The 19,662-nt window shown below is 36.5% G+C and overlaps 1 protein-coding gene across 1 annotated transcript in view; it reads right to left on the bottom strand.

Annotated features, from left to right (window-relative positions):
* Window positions 1-19,662, bottom strand: part of Dcc (DCC netrin 1 receptor) — a 1,110,494-nt gene that overhangs the window by 947,450 nt on the left and 143,382 nt on the right. The window lies entirely within an intron of this gene.

The raw sequence follows: 19,662 nt of genomic DNA, 5'->3' as shown, positions 1-19,662 counted from the left end.
GGCAAAGATTTTCTCCCACTCTGTAGGCTCTCTCTTCGCATTGCTGATAGTTTCCTTTGCTGAGAGAAAGCTATTTAGTTTGAATCTATCCCAGTTGTTGATTCTTGCTTTTATTTCTTATGCTATGGGAGTCCTGTTAAGGAAGTCTGATCCTAAGCTAACAAGTTGAAGATTTGGACCTACTTTTTCTTCTATAAGATGAAGGGTCTCTGGTCTGATTCTGAGGTCCTTGATCCATTTTGAGTTGAGTTTGTGCAGGGTGAGAGATAGGGGTTTAATTTCATTCTGTTGCATATGGTTTTCCAGTTTTCCCAGCACCATTTGTTGAAGAGGCTATCTTTTCTCCATTGCATATTTTTGGCCCCTTTGTCTAGTATGAGTAAATTGTATTTATTTGGGTTTGTGTCCATGTCCTACATTCTGTACCATTGATCTACCTGTCTATTTTGGTACCAATACCATGCCATTTTTGTTACTATTGCTTTGAGAAGAAGATCTACAAGCAATCAACAGATATATGAAAAAATGTTCAACATCTCTAGTAATAAGAGAAATGCAAATCAAAACTACTCTAAGATTCCATCTCACCCCAATTAGAATGGCGATTATCAAGAACACAAGCAACAATAGGTGTTGGCGAGGATGTGGGGAAAAAGGTACACTCATACATTGCTGGTGGGGTTGCAAATGAGTGCAGCCACTCTGGAAAGTAGTATGGAGATTCCTCAGAAAGCTTGGAATGGAACCACCATTTGACCCAGCTATCCCACTCCTTGGCCTATAACCAAAGGACTTAAAATCAGCATACTACAGAGATACAGCCACATCAATGTTCATAGCTGCTCAATTCACAATAGGCAGATTGTGGAACCAACCTAGATGTCCTTCAATTGATGAATGGATAAAGAAACTGTGGCATATATATACAATGGAATATTACTCAGCCATAAAGAATGATAAATTATGGCATTTGCAGGCAAATGGATGAAATTGGAGACTATCATGCTAAGTAAGATAAGCCAATCTCAAAAAACCAAAGGACAAATGATCTCACTGATAAGTGGATGATGACACATAATGGGGGGTGAGAGGGTGCTAAGAATGGAGGAAGGAAGGACTATATAGAGGGAAAAGAGGGGTGGGAGGGGTGGGAGGGAAGGGAAAAAACAACAAAATGAATCAAACACCATTACCCTATGTAAATTTATGATACACAAATGGTATGCCTTTACTCCATGTACAAACAGAGAAACAAATGTATCCCATTTGTTTACAATAAAAAAAAAAGTAACACAAGTGGAATCATACAGCATGTAACCATTTTGGATAGACTCACCTAACATAAGTCCCTGGAGATTCATCTAAGTTATTGTACATACTCATCCCATTTTATTGCTGAGTAGTATTCTACTGTGCGTAGGTCCACCATTTGTTTAACTTCCCACTTGTTGAATGACATTTAGTCTATTTAAAATTAGTTGGCAAAAATGAAATTTAACCCTTATCTCTCACTCTGTGCAAAACTCAACTCAAAGGAGATTAAGGTCCTAGGCATTAGACTAAAGATCCTGTGCCTACCAGAAGAAAATGTAGGTCCAACCCTCCATTATGTCAACTTAGGAACTGTCTTCCTTAACAAGACTCCTAAAGCACAAGAAGTAAAATCAAGAATCAATAAATGGGATGGTATCAAACTAACAAGCCTCATCACAGCAAAGGAAATAATCAAGAACATGAAGGCAGAGCCTACAAATTGGGAGAAAATATTTGCCACCTGTACCTCAGATAGAGCATTAATCTCCACGATAAATTAAAAAAAAAATCCAAAAGCACCAAAAAAAAAAAAAACACCAAATAATACAATCAATAAATGAGCCAAGGAATTGAACAGACATGTACAGTAGTAATACAAATGGTTAACAAATATATGAAAAAAATGTTCAACATCTCTAGCGATTAGAAAAACGCAAATTAAAACTACATTGAGATTTCATCTCACTCCAGGCAGAATGGCAATTATCAAGAATACAAGTTACAATAAATGTTGGTAAAGATATAGAGAAAAGGTACATTCATACATTGCTGGTGGGACTGCACATTGGTGCAGCCACTCTAGAAAGCAATATGGAGACTCCTCAGAAAACTTGGAATGGATCTACCATTTGACCCAGTTATCCCACTCCTTTGATATTTACCCAAAGGACTTAAAATCAGCATACTACAGTGACAGAGTCACATTAATGTTTATAGTAGCTCAATTCAATAGCTAAACTATGGAACCAACCTAGGTGCCCTTCAACAGATGAATGAATAAAGAAAATGTGGTATATATACACAATGGAATATTGTGTATATATACTAATGGAATATTACTCAGTCATAATGAAATTATGGCATTTGCAGGTAAATGGAAGGAACCGGAGACTATCATGCTAAGTGAAATAAGTCAATACCCAGAAAACCAAACCGAATGTTCTGATATGCAGATGCTAACTCACAATAAGGGGTGGGGGGAGAATAGATGTTCACTGGATTTGACAAAGGGGAATAAAGGGAAGGGAGGAGGTATGGGAATAGGAAAGACAGTAGAATGAATCAGACATTACTTTCCTATGTTCATATATCAATAAACGACCAGTGTAACTCCACATCATGTTTAACCATAATGGGATCCTAATTAGAATAAGTTATATTCCATGTATGTATAAAATGTCAAAATACCCTCTGCTGTCATGTATATCTGGAAATAACAAATAAAAAATGAAATTTGTCTGCTAGAAGTAGAATTGCTATGAACATTTATGAGTATGTTTTTCTGTGAATATGGATTTTCATTCCTCTAAGATAAATGCCCAGGAGTGCAAGAGTTGAAAAGCTATGGACAAGGAGAAAATATTTTCAAAACCTATCTCTAAAAAAGGGTAGGCATCTAGAATATATAAGGAACTCTCAAAGCTGCAGAATAAAAGCAACGAACCAAATGAAATGGAGAGTCTATACAGATGGCAAGTATGTACACAGAAGAGGCACATAGTTCGTATAGCATTTCAATACTGTGTAATCCAGTATTTCTGTTTGGCTTTTAACTGTCACACTGCTTTCCACCATGGCTGAGCCATCGTGGGTCCCACTAGCAGTATCTGATGGATTTCCTTTCTCTGTGGCCTCAGGGGCACTTCATGTTGTTGCTGTTCCCTACACCGTCATACTCTTAGTTGTGTATCACATTGTGGGTTCAACTTGTTTTTCCCTAAAGACTAGTAATACTGAACATCTGTCATATACATACTTTCCAAATATTCCATTGTGTATACATACCACATTTTCTTTAGTCCATCGTTCATTTTCACTTTACAATTTTGAGAATTTCTTATATGATCTACATTCTTGCCCTTTTTAAGAGACGTTTTTTAAAAATATCTTCTCCCTCTCTGTAGCTTTTCAACTCTTCATAGCGTCTTTTGCCAAGCTTAAGATTTTGATTTTGATACTATCTAATTGTTCAAATTTTCCTTTTATGGATTTTTCTTCTGGTATATGAGAACACTTGACTTAGCCGTATGTCCCAGAGATTTTGATCCTAAATACGTTTTTCTTTTTATGTGCATGTTATGGTTTGGATGCGAGGTGTCCTCCAAAAGCTAAGGTGTGAGACAATGCAAGAGGGTTCAGAGGGGAAGTGATTGGGTTGTGAGAGTCTTAACCCAATCCATGAATCAATCCCTGATGGGACTGAGTGGTAATTAAAGGGGGGGGGGTGGCAGGAGGAGGTGGGCCTTGGGGTGTGGATTTGGGGTATGTATTTGTATCTGGCAAGAGGAGATCTCTCTCTTTCTTTGCTTTCTGATCATCGTGAGGTGCTTCCCTCTGCCACTCTCTTCACCATGATGCTCTGCCTCACCTCAAGACCCAAGGAATGGAACTGGTTTTATATGAACTAAGACGTCTGAAACCGTGAACCCTCAAATAAACATTTCCTTTCTATAGTTGTTCTGGTGGGGCCTTTAGTCACAGCAGTGAAAAAAAAAAAAACTGACTAAAATAATGCTTAGGTCTATTTTGAGTTCATTTTTTTAAATGGAATTTAGGTTGCAGTTCAGTTTTTATTTCTGTCTACAGATATACATTGCTCCAACACCATTTATTGAAAAAGATTTCTTTCTTTCATTTAATTTGCTGTAGGCCCTTGTCATTAATAGGTTGAGAATATTACATGGGTTTATGCTCTATTCTGTTCCAAGGTTCTTGTATATCTATCCCTCCATCAATTCCCCAGTGTCTTTTGTGTTTAAGTTCATGAGAGAGACTGACTGTGGTTTCCTTTCCTTATGGATTTGTCTGAGATTTGTTATCAAGATAATATTAGTTTCATGAGATGAGCTGGAAAAAGTTCTCCCCTCTTCTGTTTTCTGGAAAACACTGAGTATGTGGTTTATGAATTTATGAGACATTAGTATTTAACAAAGTAGATTAGGAATTGATGATCAAACAATTCCACTGATGGGGTACAGTCTACACTAAAGTGTAGCTTCTTTAAACATGGCAACATTTCTACTTATTTTCCATCAAACTACTTTTTTATATAGCTTTGATCTTTTCACTTCTCATTTTAATGATAATGAATCCATCACATTTGATTTCTATTATGCTTGGAAAATTTGAAAGGCATGTCAAGAATTTTAGTGAATTGATAATCTACCCATTTGAAAATAAGAAGCAACAGGCTTAAAAGAAAAAGTTATACAGCTCACATTTTAAGACACAACAGCTTCATTCATACAAATAATCAGTGGTTCTCCATGGAGGGAAAGATCTGTGTCTCACATGGGACATTTGGCAATGTCTGTAGACATTTTTGGTTGTCTGGAAAGTCTGTGCTACTCGCATCTAATAGGTAAAGACCAGGGATACTTGTAAAACATCCTACAGTGTACAAGATTTCACCCCATAAGAAAATACTATGTGTCCTGAAATATGAAAAAATTTGAGGTTTAAAAACTGTTCAGAGCAATGCAGATTGTTTCTATAAATTTCAAAGTACAACTTTATTTTTCTCTCCACCTATTTATGTGTGTATGTGCCTACACATGAATCCATGTATATGTGTATACACACATGCATATGTTCAATATATGTATGTATGTATAAATTCACACATGATTGTACTAAAGAATAATTAAAACTCTATTGCTACAGAACTACAGTTGGAAAAATTTTCTTCAACTCTCTTGTGGCAGTAAGAAAATGAAAAAGTCAAAAAAAAAGGAAATAATAGGAATAGATGACACCTACAGAATGTGAAAAAAAAATACTGTGAATAAAATATGACATGATGGAAATGTGTCCTTTAGGTCACTTCCCACAGTCCTGACCTGCTGCAGTACTTCTGTGTTAATCAAAATGGAACAAATCTCTAAGGCTTTTTGCTGGGCGTTTGCCGAATGTGAGTGAGAAGTTATGAGGGAGTGGAGGATCCCAGGGTCCACCATTCACCTTGGATAAAGTCCAAGAGCCTGAACACCACGCAGCATGGAAAAAGGGGCCCCAATCCTTGATCCTAAGAGCCAGGAGTCCTAAGTTTGGTTCCAACTGTCATTTACTACCTATTGATCATATTTCTTCATCTATAAAATGCATTGATGTAAGCATTCAATAAATAGCATTTTACATCATACCTGACTGTCTTCTAGTTGGGAAAAGAATATTTTTTGTCATCAGTTTGTTTGAAGAGCAAATAATATGATATGACAATGCTTAATATGAGCTAGGAATAATTCTATGAGCTTTGTACAGATATCAACACATGAAGCCCTTTGAAGTATGTAGTAGTATTAACCCCAACTGGTAGAGGAGGAAACTGAATTCAAGATCACGTCACAGGTTCAAGATCATACTAGTAATTAGTGATCGGGTTAAAAATCAGGAAGTTGTGTCCCGTACTCTGAGAAACCACACTGAGAAGTACAAGAGCAACAGGTAAAGGTCAGTGTTCAGTGTGGAGCTTTCTTAGAAAAAGCAAAACCAAACCATCAAACCATCTGTTACTAGTTACTATCCTGCTCACCAAGCTGCCATGGCTTCTTCTCTGGGTAACTACAATTGCCTCTTACCTGGTTTTCCTGCTTCCATCTTTTTCCACCTATAGTCTTTCAACCCAGAACAGTAGAGTGGCCCTTCCAGGAAACACAAGAATTACAAGGCTACATGGATCTGTGTTTTTCTGTTCTTGACTTCCTCTCCATTCCTATCTATATTTCTTAACTCTTCTTTGGCCACATGGGCCTTCCTTGATATTCCTGGAATGAATAAAACATATATCTACTTCTGAAAGGTATATTTTATGCTGGTAGGTATGCCTCATCCTGAATACTTTTCTTCCAACTTATCCAGACAACCCCATTTGAAACAGTAGCTACTGTCAACTCTGTTCCTTTTTACCCCACTTTAACATTTTTCAAAGCATTTGTCTTGCCTTGATATCATGCAGTAGACACTAATTACTCACTGTATGTTTCCTTCACTGGATGGAAGCCCCATGAGGACAGAACTTCCTTCTATGGCACTGAATCCTCAATGCCTACAATTTTTATCTGGCACATACCTAGTGACTATTCAATAAAGGAAACCAAAATTTTTTTAAGGCATGACAGCTTGAAAAGATTAAAACCTAACCAAACATGCGTATCAAATTTAAAATCCAAAAGGGTTTTGGAATGGCCCAAAACTATCTAAAACAGAGCAAAGTAAGAACATCAGCAGGCAAGAAGTTCACTAAAATTGTTCAGGATACTGAACATAGGCCTATGAAGATGTATTCATGTGATTATGTGGAGGAGGAAGAAAGGCAGGAAAAAATGGCAAATTTGTAAGTAACATTAGATGAAATCATTTCCTCAGTAAAAAGTAACAGCTAATGAAAAAGTCTAGATGAAGAACAGGGCGACAAGAATATACAGAAAACATGTCACAGTCTTTGAATAGTTTCACAACTTTTATCTTTTTTTTTTAATTTAAAAAAAATTTTTTAATTTATTTTTTAAAATGTTTTACAGATTGCATTTTGATTCATTGTACACAAATGGGGTCCATTATTTTGTTCCTATGGCTGTGCACAATGTAGATGATATTTATCCTACGAAATTCAGAAGACATGGTTGAAGTGGCACACGCCTGTAATCTCAGCTACTCATGAGGCTGAGGCAGGAGGATGGCAGGAGGAGCCAGCCTGGACAACTCACAAAAACCTGTCTCAAAATTATGAAATGAAAAGAAAAATGAAGAAGGATGCCACTCAGTAGATCTTGCCTAGCATGCTTGAGACCCTGGAATCAATATTAAAAAAAAAAAAAAAAGTCAAAACAGAAAGAATAATTCACAAGGACATGCAGACAATAGGATGTTAGCATGTCAGCCCTGTAATCTAATCTGGTCCAATGACATCTCCAAGTAGTGTCTTTTTTTTTTTTTTTTTTTTTTTTTTCTTGTTTGTTTGTGGTGCTGGGGATTGAACCAGGACCTCGTGCTTGTGAGGCAAGCCCTCTACCAACTGAGCTATATCCCCAACCTCCAATTAGTTTTGATACTTTAAATAAGTCATTTAATATGGATGAGTCTCAGTGTATTCATACATGAGAATAAAATTCTGTCAGATTAAAACTGAGGTGAACTCTGTAGTGGCAATTCCTAGCCTCAGTACCATTGACATTTGGAGCTGGATAATTCTTCATTGTGGGACTGTTTTGTGCACTGTAAGAGGTACAACTGCAACACTGACCTCTAACTATGAAATGTCAGTGTCATCTATTTGACCCCCAAGGCCCGACTTAAAAATATCTGTAGACATTGCCAAAGGCTCCCCAGGGGGTACAATAACCTTCTTGTCCACTGAAGACCATTGCTTCACACATTGGAGGCATTCTTTCCTTTTCCACATTGAAGAGCTGCACATTCCAGATAAGTAATGGGAACATTTTCTTCTCTTCTTCCAAATTGTTTTCCAGGGCTTCTGTCTACATTATTTTCCCTATGAAACAGGTTATGAGGCATCTTCTAAACTCTCTCTTTAGACCTTGTCTGCAGTATTCAACTTGGGAATTAGTGTTTACAGCTTACCCTACAACTGTGCAAGGAACGTAAATTTGTCATTTCCATCCCCATCATCACAACCTACTCTAATTTGTAGTCAGATGAGAGTATTTCGATATATTCCTGTATACGCAATATTCTAATGGAATATGCACTATGAACCACAGGTAAAAAATGAATATGTCCTATAAGCCAGATATGTAATTTTAAGTTTTGGAGTTGCCACACTGACAAAGCAAAAAAGAAACAAGTGAAATTATCTTTACTAACTTTTTTGACTCAATGTACCCAAAATATTTTAAATTTAATATCAGTCAATATTGAAATTTTATTAAGGAGCTATTTCACTAATCTCTCATTACTAATGAGTATTTTTCATGCCAGTGTACATTTTACACTTACAGCACATTTCAATTCAGATACAAAATTCCTCACTGGCTATATAACTGATCTGTATTTAGATTTCATAAAATTAACAGTTGGAAAAAATAGAGTCGCAAATTCAAGTTGTTTCTAAACATACTTTGAAAACTGTTTTGTAATAACTGAATTGAGTATTAGGTTTTAAATTAAATTAAAGTTAAACAAATCTGAAGATTAGTTTCTCAGTCAGTCACACTGGTTCCTTTCTGGGTCCTCAACAGCCACGTGTGTTAGATCATAGAGATCTGGATGAAATCTCTGCTGAGGCAACATGCTTCAACATCTGATGGTTTATTCTGTACAGCATTTTGTATGTTTGAACACTTCTCCTTTCAAACATTCTGAAGAAATTCCATGCACCAGTGTTCTAGGATTAGGTAATTTTTTTTCATCCTTTTTCAATGTTTATGAAATTTTTAATTATATCACTTCTAAATCTTAACATTCCCTGAATATAAATCACCAATAATTTACAGGCAGTTTCCATATGGAATCACTTTATATCTGCAGTCAATTGAGTTACTGTTCTCTGGACCTTCTCTGACTTTTTTCATATCCTTTATTTGATTCATTGATTAAATTTGAAAACAATATTGTAGGTGTGATCCAACATTTATTTAATATAAAAACATGGTGTATAATCTGAAATTGTAAATATACACTTTTTTTTTCTTCCTATAGACTGAAATTCTAAACCTTCTCAACTTCTGAGGAGAATCAGGCATGTAGTAATAATGCTAAAATGTGATTATCATTAGTGATTTACCCACTCCACATTTGAGACTGACTGCGTTAAGACAATGAAATCTTAAATTTAACACAAATTGCTATGAAGCAGTATCATGAAAATAAAAGAAAATAACAGAAAATTGGACAACCCCCTTGTCTAACATAAGAAAACTATCTAAAAATAGAGACCCATAGAGTTTAGGATGGAATTTTATTTTCTATTGACAGGAGCCAATCAGAAAAAGAAGAAAAAATGTATTGTTTTGTTTTTTTAATTTTTTTTTTTAGTTATAGACAGACATGGTACCTTTACTTTTATTTATTTTTATGCCATGCTGAGGATCAAACCCAGTGCCCCACATGTGCTAGGCAAGTGCTCTACTACTGAGCAACTTCCACAGCCTGAAAAAAATGGTTTAATAACAAAAGATGCTCTGAGGACTTCTTTCCCTCCAGAAACAGTGTAGTTTTGAATTTTATTTTTATTTGGGAGAGTAATGCGAAAATTTAGCTGAGAACATATTGATGAGAAAAGACATACACAGGTCGATTTCATGTCTGTAGCCCTTGCTGGAAACTTAGGAGATCTCATAGTTTACTTCCCATTCACCACTTGCTAAATTTACTCTCTGGCAACTGATAGGTTGGGTGTTGAATTTTACAAGATAAACTTCTCTCACTTTGGAAGTTCCCGTACAGGACTGTCTCTGATTTAGCTTTAACATCTCTCATCTATGATGTGCTTATTAAGAATGCAAATGCTTAATCTGTTCATGGTCAAAGCTTTTTAAACACAAACCTTAGTAAAATCAGTTCTATATAATATACTGGATACTTAATGATGAGCACCATGTTAATATATTTGACTCTGCGAAATTTGAAATGATTAGAAAAATAAGATCTTAGTCCTGTTCACTAGACTTTGATTTCATTTGACAGAAATTAATTAGTTCAACCTGATTGGCTCAGTTTAATAATAACAATAATGGAAAGCCAAATACTAAAGCCCAACAGAGAATAAGACTCCTTGGAAAGGATATGAGATTCCTATTAGGTGCTAAGGGATTAGCATCTTATCTCAAGTTAACAAACAGCCTTGGTATATTAGTCCTTTTAACTATTTGGTATCCAATCTGTGTCTTGCAATATTACCTTTGGACTGATTCCAAAGCTCACTTTGAGAAGTCCTTTTTATGTTCCTCTCCCCCTTTTTAATCAATATAATCCATCACCAATTTGAACTTTAAATACAATTATCTAAAATATCAATGATACGCCCATAATGACTGTCACTTTAAATTCCCCCTATACTTTATTGTTCATAATCATTCCTCAAAAATTTTACTGAAATGGAGAAATAATTGTATCCATGACCAGCAGTGACAGTAGAGATGATAAAATAGCAATATCTAGTAATTATGGTTTCATTAATAGAAATGCTGAATATATATTTCTTGGTAAGAAGACATAATCTATTTCCACAGAGAGGAGTGTGGGGAGACAAAGGGAGGAAGAGCTTTTTGTATACATTAAGGATTTAGCATGTTAAATGTAGACTGTTAGGAAATCACATGAGATGCATCATAGTGACTAATGTTAATGTAACACAGGCAAATAACTTCCATTTAATAATTTCCTAATATCAGAAAACACATATTGCTTTATTCATTCTAAAGACACACAACCAATATCTACAAATACAATGATCACAATGCAACTTATCCACATATGGGTATATGTTTATGTAGTACTTGTGTACCTTTTATTTATGACTATATTTTATTCAGATGATCCCTGTTATAACAGGAATCATGCTTTTATGTTCCACAGGTCAATTAGCATAGTTCAACAAAATCTAATCAATCATAAGTCCTACATTTTAAATGAAGACTTTTATATTTAAGCAGGTGCCTTAAAAAGTGATCCCATTTAGTGGAATATATTCAAAATTTTAATTTAGTCAGTCTTTTAAACACTAGCATAGAATCAAGAATTATGTAAAATCACCCACCAAATTATAATTATTGAGAATCAAAATACCTAGCTGCAAAACAAAGAGGAAAACAAATATCATCCTGCTACAATTCTGATGGGAATTTGGTATTGCATGGGTATAGAAATGATGATGCTGTGAGCACATTAATAAATTCACACTTTTCCTAACCCTGGCAGGCATTTCTGTGAAGACGGTGACATGTGCAAATGTGTTTTCTCACCACCAAAGAAGTATTTCAATAAAATTTGCAGATTTTTATAAATGACCTTTTTAGCACAACTGATCTGCATTAACAAGTACTTCAAAAATATCACAGCTGTTTCAAAATTTCTTTGATAAAATCCATGACATTTTGTCAACATCAAATATGCCCAGGAGGGGTGGTCATCCTTCCAATTTCCATTTCATTATTTTTATAATTTTATTATAAATCTGTTCATCACAAATAATGTGTCTACAAAACAGACAAAATAGAAGTCTCATATGTCTTCATTTTTTGGCTTGAGCTCAATTCTGTGATGGATTATACCATGGCAAAGGGCAAACTCTACCAGTTTTCTTTGATCATGATACTGGATATTTTTTGGATACCTTCAGATATTAGAAAGAGATTAAATAAACTAGATTGTTCCTGATAGTCTATATATAAAGTTTCTTTTGTGTCTTTGGTAAAGATTCAGCATTTTCTTTAAATAATCATTTCCTTCTAAAAAAATAAATGTTGGAGAAGAGTAAGATCTTAAGGGAGAACTGTGTCCAAATCTAATCTATTCTGTAGTCATGTAAACTAGGCAATTCTTTTATCCTCTCTGTGTCTCAGTTTTCTTGTAGGTAAAACTGTGGAAATAAGAATTGCCTTCCTTAACTCATAAGTTTTCTAAAAATCAAGCCATATATTAATAGTATTTGGAAAGCATAGAGAATTAAATGAAGATATTTTAAGATGGAAATTGGACAGAACACTGCTGAACACCAGGGAGGGACACACAGAAACCATGGCTGACTTTTCACAAGACTTATTTTGCCCAAGATTGCCTGTATGGAGAGTTGATGTATTTTCTTGTCTTTCTCTTTCCTCTACAAATAGATGCTCTGTAAAATTCCTGCAATTTTTGGGTTGCATCATTAAAAAAAAAATAGGAGTGTTTTATTCTGAACATTTCTTGGATCATTTTTTAATTTATTGGAAATATACACCAGAATAAGGCAAATAATTTGATGTTTATAAAGTACCCACTGTAAGTCACAGTAGACATTTTGGTATTTTCAAAACCTGAATTGTCAGACTGCTACAGATTGTTAAGTGGGATTTAGGTAGAGAAGGCTGGAGAAGCAGGCTGCAATTACTTACACACAGGGCCAGAGGGGGAGAAGACAGAGAGTAAGAAGGAATTGAGGGAGAAAAGGAAGGAGAGAAACTGGTCACATCATCTGCAGATATACTCTTCATGGTTTTGAGATATCCCACTCTGGTTATTGCTTAATTCACTTTGCTCCATATCTTGCAATAGACTTTGGACTCAAAATAGAATCAGCCCAGGCTGGCAGGGTCCAGGGATCCCAAGCACACTAGTAGGACTCTGAGGACTAAGTCTCAGGGGCTTTGCACTTTACTTTTAGTTTAACATGAGTTTAGGGAGAGACTACTAGCCCATTCTTTCATGGGCTAAGGAAGATGAACAGACATGCTTCTGAATTAAGGAATTCAGAGTTTTGGTGCAACAATACAAGAACTTACTAGCTAGTTCCTGTATACCAGTGTGTAACCCTTTCCCACTGAGATTGCTAGAATTAAGAGCTTTGTTATGCTGAAAATAGAAAGAACAGAGTTGTCAAATTCTTGACTTGTATGAGGTTGGGTGTCAATAGCTTTATCCAGATATTAAATGAATAAATGACCTTGGGTACCCAGCAATCACCTCCCATTCTGCCCCTGAGGTAGCAGCCAGAGATCCTCTGAACTGAGGTAGGGAGGGGTGGAAAAGAGAGAAGCGTCAAGAGAGGAGAACAAGAAAAGGAATGTTTAGCAAATGGAGAGGAAAGCTGTTTTGTTCTGCTTACGCCCTGCAGCCACTACAGCACATGGATTCCCAGAACTCCCCACTTTCCCATAGCAGAACATACAGGAGTGTCACCTCCATAGGATGTCCAGGCAGATGTATCTAAAACAGCTTCCATGAGTGACCTGAGTAACTAACAGGAAGGAGCCAGTCATATATCTTCTCAAGTGACCAGGAGAGGCATAAATAAAACACCAATGTAAGGAGACTAAGAGGGGCTCCTCCATGCAAGTGGAGGACCCTGCAAATGAAAGAAGCATGGATGGGGTGACTGGGGGTCAGATGAGAACACCGTCACTCCAGAAGATGTCAGCATGGAGCAGTGACAAAACTCAAAGGTAGAAAGACCCATTATCATCTGTAGATGGGAACGCCCAAAGAATTCTGTCACCAAAATTACACGAGAACATGCAGTAGGCTGAACTCAGGCACGTGGACTCTGAATGCTATTGCATGCATTTATTATTATATGCATATGAGATACATATGTTCAGGAGCTGGGGGGGGTCATCCTTCCATTTACTCAGGTTTTTTACATAAGTAAATGGAAACATGTACTTTACTTCAGGGATTTTAAAAATATTTTTAGAAATTTAGTGCATTATAGTTATCAATAATAGGATTCATTTTGACATATTCATAAATGCATAAACATAGTTTTCTCCACTTTAATTCCCAGTATGACCTCCTTTCTTCCCATCCTCCCTCCCCTAATCCTCTTCCTCTACTCTATTGGTCTTCCTTCTGTTTATTTATTTTTAGTTGATGCATTATAGTTACATATAAAATTGGAATGCATTTCGGTATATTCATACATGCATCTACATAATCTGGTTAATTTTCAAGAGTAAAGATGGACATAGATTTAGCCAAAAAATATGCTGCTTTGCTTAGCTTTCACTTCAAGAGCTTGAGCACGCATTTTTAGATCAGCAGGACACCATGACTGTAAGAAGGTTGACCCGAGTCCCAATTTGCCTGGAGCATGTGCAGTGTGATCAGCAGCAGCCCCTTTTCACTCTCAAGAGTATTCTAGTTTAAGCAATTAATTACAGAGTCATTCATCCTCTGATTTCTATTTTTGTCTGTCACTTTACTAATGGAATATTTTATTTTGGAATCAAACAGATGTTACTTTAAGATGTTGCTATGGTGTAGTATTTTTTTTGAAGTAAGATAAATAATTGAATAAAGATAATTCCCAATTTTATTCATCTCTTATTCTTCCTGAGATAGGCTTTTCTGAGAAGGAAAACAGCTAAAATACAGTTATTTGTATCGCTGAATCAAAATTTCAAGTGGCAAATGTCTGACAGAGGCAAATATTAGCAGGACAGTACAGACTATAGAATGCAAATCAGAGCAACTACCAAAACAAGTTCTGGAATATCTGGGAATTCTCCCAGGATGTCACTAAATGTACTTCCATATCTGATTCCAAATGCCAAATACATGTAGTATAAACTCTTGCCTCGGGGCTTTTAGAATATCCTGGAAGAATTATGTAGGTTACTGACTTGTGCTGTGTAGGCAGAAATATAGACCTCGCAAGTGGCAAGGCAATAAAGCAAGTATTTGTCAGTTTCCAAATTGGAAGCAACAATGAATTGGCTATTTGCAACCAAGCTATTTCTATAGGCATGATGCAAGAGTCCTTTACTCCTGTTCAGTGATGGGAGGATCAATTCTAGATATATAGTGACCTGAGATATTTTATCATTATATCTTATAACAATAAGAAAATCTTAAATAGAAACCCACCCAACAGACTAGTATATCTCCCACTCCCTTTCCTGACACAGTACATAGATGGGAAATTAAAAAGTTTTAAAAATAGTGTCTATAATAAAGGAAATCTTAAGATGCATGGGTTTAGGGGAAATGGTGTTAGCAATAAACACCCACAGCAATGAAACAAAACAGGTAAGATATTCTTATTCATAACCCATTATCTTTGAGATATACTCCATATTCTTATTTCCACAGAGGTGAATTGAACATATTCTCCTGTATTTGCACTTATACTCCTCTTCTAGATTATAAATTCTATAATTATAACTTGCCAAATGCAAAGGCTTAGAACCAAGTCGCCCATTGTAACATCTTTAAATCAAACTTTTATACAATATTGAGTATAAAAATCAAGTTGCTGAATTGCTGTAAATAAATGTGAAAATGCAGAGTTCTGTGGCTCAGGATCACAGAACTTCTGATATTTAGAACTTCTATTTATACATTAACATTTATGCCCAAGAATCAGAAATTCTGACAATTTTTAGGGCCCCTTCCTTATTTCCAAACTAAAGATCTTGGGGAGACAGCATTCAATTATTTAATTGTTCCATCCATATAATTGAGATGTCTGTCCAAAGATAATGAGAAACTTATGGTGTCCCCCAAAACCCCATGTATGAGAGAGTACAAGAAGGTTTAGAGGTGAAATAATTGGGTTATCAGAGTCTTAACCCAGTCAGTGAATTAATCCCGATAGAAATTAACTGGTAACTGAAGGCAGAGGGTGTGGCTGGAGGAGGTGGGTCATCAGGGGCATGCCTTTCAAGCATATATTCTGTATCTGGTGATGAAGGCTCTCTCTGTCCCTCTCTCTCTCTCTCTCTCTCTCTGGGCTTCCTCACTGTCATGTCTTAAGCTACCTTCCTCCACCACACCCTTCAGTCATGATGTTCAGCCCCACCTCGAGCCCAAGGAATAGTGTCAGCTGTCTCTGGTCAGAGACCTCTGAAACCCTGAGCCCCCAAATAAACTTTTCCTTTTCTAATAGTTCTTGTTAGGTCTTTCCGTTGCGGGAAAAAAAAAAAAAAAAAAAAAAAAAAAAAACTGACTAAAACAAAACTATATGCAAAATAATGGGCAAGCAAGAGATGAATAAATCATAGTATGCATTCCACCATTTACTCCAGAAGAAGAAACTATGTATGACATGTGATAAATAGCTGCTCAGTAATTTTGATAGCAGCATATTAGACAGAAAAGATAAGAAGACCTCAGAGACAACAGGCTTGGGTTTAAGTTATGACTCCTCCGTTCTCAATAGCTTTCTTCGGCATGCCACTTCTACTCTCTGGGACTCAGTTTCCTCACCGGTTCAAAGTCAACAGCAATAACCAAGTACATAACTGCCTCTGAAACTCTTATCATTCCATCTGCTCTCCCCTCCCTGAGTAACAGTTTAGAAGATTGAAATGTGACTTGATAGTTATTCTCTCTCTCTCTCTTTTACATTGCCTTTTGTAGCATAAACTTCTACTTAGAAAGACACCATAAAGGCATTCCATTATGTGCAATACATGAATATAAGGTGTGTTTAGAGCCTCATGCTTGAAACTGGCCGAAAGGAAGTGATTGTATTGGAGACTGCAGTAAATTGATTCTGGCATACCATTTGTTGCACGATTTACTATACCCCAATTCTTTGCCAGATACCTGTTCTATCTTTAATAAAAGTGTGCTGAGAGTCTTTAGAAATAAGAGCACTGCTGCTTATCATTTCAGCAACAATGTGCAAAGCCATGCACTTGGCTGAACAGGCGCTGATGAGCAAAAATCTCTAATACAAAATTACCAACGTGCAAAGATTTCAAATAAAGATGCTTTTACTAAGAGATGACTGTTTTCCTTCTGCTCAACATTACACAGTTATTTGAGGGATTCTGTGACATATTAGGACCAGTAGATATTGCCTTAATTTTAATACCCATAACTTTTGAATATTGAAAGTTATTATGGTAACCATCACAAATTGTTGACCATGTAATATGTACATGTCAATTACATGTGTCATTTGCTCTGCATACGTTGCTTAAAGCTTTTGACTCCATAGGGAAATAAATATTTTATGCCCACTTTGCACTGAGGAAATTGAGAGTCAAAAAGGCTATGTCATTTGCCTGATATCTAAAATCACAAAACTCAGAAGTGTTATCATTTTTTTCCCTGCTACCAGATTAAAAATAAATACGAAACAAAACAAAACTCTATTTCAGATCCATGAGAGAAATTTTGAAAAGGTTTTTTTTTTTTTTTTAAGAGTCCTAAGTTTAAGGAAATATTATTCAAGTTCATATACACCAAATTTAAATGATGGAAGTAAAACTTCAGTAGAAAATCACATTCGTTTAAAGTTTTTATATGGAAAGACAAGGTAGAGAAAGAACTATCCAAGTCACCCATCTGGAGAACATGGAGTCTTGCTTATTAGCAAGAAAATAATCACACAACAGAGAAACTTGTCTGGCATTGCTTACAACACGTATTATAATGGCTCTAATTGTTTTCATTTCTATTTACTCCAAATTAAATCCTACCAGCCTGCCTGCTTCCCTACTTGATAAACCCAGAATGAATGAAATATCAAGAGGTGAATTCCTCCCTAAGAAAGCACTCTTTCTGGATGCTAATACATGGCTCCTGCTCAAAGTGCTTCTGTTCAAAGCCTTCAACTGCCATTCATGAATTCTTTACATGCGTCCTTGCACCCCTGACTTGACGCTGCTTTGTTCTCAGGCAGTTGACAAGAGCTCACCTCCAGCAGGAAATACCGGTGCAGCCACTTTGTGCTGAATGTTTGCAACCACATCAAGAACAATTGCATCCTGTCACCCGCATCTCTCCTTAGTGTGAGCATCGAACCTAGAGACAATGATATTTCTAGAATGGCCTGCATGTCTAAAGTCATAAAGAAATTAGGGATCATGGCCAGGCTACAACTATTGAGGGTGTAAAAAGGTAGAAGCAGGGAAAGATGTAAATTCAGGTCAATTTCAACTCAAAGTCAGTAAAGCAGATTAGATAATATATAGGATTTATCCCTAAGTCATCCACTCCCTCTTTGGACTTTAAATTGTGCTTGTGACATAGATAACTCTTCAGAATGATTTATGGGGCCCTAACCCGAGTCCCCATCTGTTTGTACCAGGAGTCACTAATGCAAACATTTCCAAAGCAAGGGAGGGAAACTCTGTATGGGAGTCATTAAAAAGAGACCAGGAAAAACACTAGAAAATATACAGCAGGAAACAGTGTAGAATGTCTCTCTAGGGAGTCAACTCACTGTGACCTAATATTTAAGATTGATTGTCGACAATGTTAGAACATCAGTGGTAAGTAAAATGCACTGAAAGGTCTTTGTTAAACAAGGACCCTCTGTTAATGATGGCTGCCAATAGGTATCTGAAGGGGGACGCATGGGGCAAGGGACAAAGGATACTCCATCAGAAGACTGGGGAGTGGTACTGTCATGCTCCTGCCTGCATCCAGTAAGCAGATGAAAGGTAAGGCCTTCACTAGGGCCCAAACCACTTCCAGGAGCCAGACGCTAGAGGACCAGTGCTTCAAAGTAGGCCCCTAGTGAATAATTTGTACTCCCTCCCTCAGGAAGATAGATGTGTCTTTATATCTACCTCTTTTCCCCAATTAGAAGTGAGGAAATAGACCAAAAATGGCTTGGGGAGCCTGAAATCACTTAGCAAATAGGGAGAATCAAGAACTGGAAAGGTCAGTCTGTGTCATTTCAAGTCAGCAATCATTAACCATTAAGTTCCACTCAATAATTCAAACCTGTTTGAATCCCTGGAGCCCCTAGATCTTTGATCAGCACTGTCTGTATTTCAGGAGTTTGCAATTCAGCTGAAAGAATGGGATATGCAATCATAAATTTATATGAACGAGTTTAAGCACCAAAGAGATACACAATAAGTAAGCACAATAGGACACTGGAACTGGGGAGAAGACACTGGGTGCGGAGGTCAGAGAAGATTTTAGAGAAACAAAAACTAGGCTGGGTTCTGCTGTGTACGGAATTGTGAGTTCTTACCACCCAAATTTGTATGTTAAAACCCTACGTGAGATTGTACAATGAGATTGCATTTCGATAGGGCCTTCATGTAAATAACTAGTGTTAAAGGAAGCCACTGTACCTGGTGCCCTTATCATGAAACAGGAGGTCTCTCTCTCTCTACCACATGAGGACACAGCAAGAAGGCAGTCTTCCCCAAGCCCAGAAAAGACCCCAAATCGGAAACTAACCATACTGACACCTTAATCTGGGACTTCTTACCTCTGTGTGAAAAAATAAGTTTAAGCAACTAGTCTATGATATTTTGAGATAGCAGGGCAGATTAGCGTCCCAAGAGAGAGAAAGAAAACCATATCCTGAAGATCAGGGGCTAGCAATAAGATCCAGCCCACCACCACCTGTCTCATATATGAGCTAAGAATGGTTTTTATTTTTTTAAATAATCAGAAGAAGAATAACATTTTGTGACATGTTCAAATTCTATGAAATTCTAATTTCAGTGTCCACAAATGAAGTTTTATTGGAGCATAGCCAAACTCATTCCTACTGTCTAT

This window comes from Sciurus carolinensis, chromosome 15 (assembly GCF_902686445.1).
Source record: "Sciurus carolinensis chromosome 15, mSciCar1.2, whole genome shotgun sequence".
NCBI lineage: Eukaryota > Metazoa > Chordata > Mammalia > Rodentia > Sciuridae > Sciurus > Sciurus carolinensis.
Note: the sequence above shows the minus strand (reverse complement) of the source record. Positions and strands in the feature narration are given on the sequence as shown.